General features: G+C 47.9%; 1 non-coding gene across 1 annotated transcript; it reads left to right on the forward strand.

Moving 5' to 3' along the window:
- The first annotated feature begins 646 nt into the window (after window positions 1-646).
- LOC125517750 lies at window positions 647-808 on the forward strand. The gene has a single exon (XR_007287784.1). It is a non-coding gene; the product is annotated as a U1 spliceosomal RNA (small nuclear RNA).
- Window positions 809-1,744: the final 936 nt, after the last annotated feature.

Below are 1,744 nucleotides of genomic sequence, written 5' to 3' on the forward strand. Positions count from 1 at the left end.
ATTCAGCAAGCTGCATACTGTTGGTGGCCCTCGGGGGGCTTGCACATCTCCAGTTCAAAATTTCAAATACACATACCGGTGCACTCTTGGGCACACATTGAATGACTGACATTTGTTTGTTTTCAGTTAATGTTTTCAGCCTGCTAATTAAGGAAGAAAAATACTCTGAAACTCGCGGTAAAACCTGGAAAGTTATTCAATGTGTTCCCAATTCTGCACCAGTGTATTTGAAATTTTGAACTACCATCGTTCAAATTTTGAAATTTTAAATAAGCGATAGAGGATCACGCAGCCGTGACAAGTTTGACCTGCCATCGTTCTCCACAGGATGACGAACCGGATTACTCTTTTCCAATGCGAATCTGGCCCGGTTGGTACTGATAGGCCCATACACAGTGTCCTGTTCGAATTCCTCATCCCGGAAACCCGCAACAAACACCAGGCGAGGCATACTTTCTTTCATTTAGTACCACACTGCCTGTCCAAGGAGGTAGCAGAGGCAGCGCAACCTATATAAGCAGGGCATAGGGCAACCTTGAAACATACTCCCTTTGTTCGGGATTACTTGTCTCGGATATGGATGTATCTAGAACTACAATATGTCTAGATACATCCATTTCTGCGACAAGTAATCCGAACGGAGGGAGTACTTACCTGGACGGGGTCTATGGTTGAGCAAGAAGAGCCATGGCCTAGACTAGTGACCCATATTGCACTTTGTGGGTGCGCTGGCTTACCATCTCCCCTTTGAGGGAGAGTGGACGTCATAATTTGTGATAGAGGGGGTACGCGTTCGCGCGGCCCCTGCCAAATATCAATTTAAACTTTTGGTCATTTTGATATATGGTTTGGTCCTTAGTGTCGACTCTGAATTCTCTGAGTGTGAAAGACCTTGGCTATTTTCTCAAGTCTATAAAACTATGAGTGGCTAGGGCTTTATAAAACTGTGAGTGACGTCATAATTTTCTGCAGAACTGTGAGCGTGAATGGCCTTGAGCTGCCAACTATTAATTTTAAGTTTTGTTCCTTTTGATTTGTGATGATTTGGTCCATGCTGTCAGCTCTGAATTCTCTTGAAAATTTTCAAGTGGCATTATGCTCTTTCTCTATTGTCCGTTCTCTACCGGGCCGAGTTTCAGTTCGAATTTTGCACCTACTTGGATCCTTAGAGCATCTCCAACCGCGCCTCCAGAAAGGCCTCCCAGACGATTTTCTCACGCCGGCGCCAAAAAAACGGTCCAGTCGTGTCCCAGGAGCCCGATTTTCGCCGGCCTGGGCCGAAAACAGTGCTGACGGACCCAGGCCAAACCCGACGCGCTGGGGGCGCCCGGGGGCGCCGGGGTGAGCTGTTTTGTCGCGAAAAAGCCGCGGGCCAGCCGCGTCAGCGACACGGCGACTCGTCTTCCCCCAACGGCCTCGATTCCCGCGGGGAATCAATGGCAAGGCTGCCGCCGGTCAGCCTTGCCATTGATTCCTCACGGGCAGCGCGTCACGGGACATGATGATGTACGGGCAGCGCGTCACGTCACTTGATGATGTAGGGGCTTCACATGAGGCTTTGTAGGCACCACTTGATTTGTTGTGAAGTTCCACTTTATCCTTAAGTGACATCTCATGAGCAACAATTCTTCCAATAACCTCCGTTGGCTTGAGATCTTTGTAATTGGGCATCATTTGGATCAATGTGCACATGTATCATATTTTCCATCCAAGGCTCTTAGAATCTTCTTGATGATGAATCTAT

Source organism: Triticum urartu, chromosome 6 (genome assembly GCF_003073215.2).
Source record: "Triticum urartu cultivar G1812 chromosome 6, Tu2.1, whole genome shotgun sequence".
NCBI classification, from domain to species: Eukaryota; Viridiplantae; Streptophyta; class Magnoliopsida; order Poales; family Poaceae; genus Triticum; species Triticum urartu.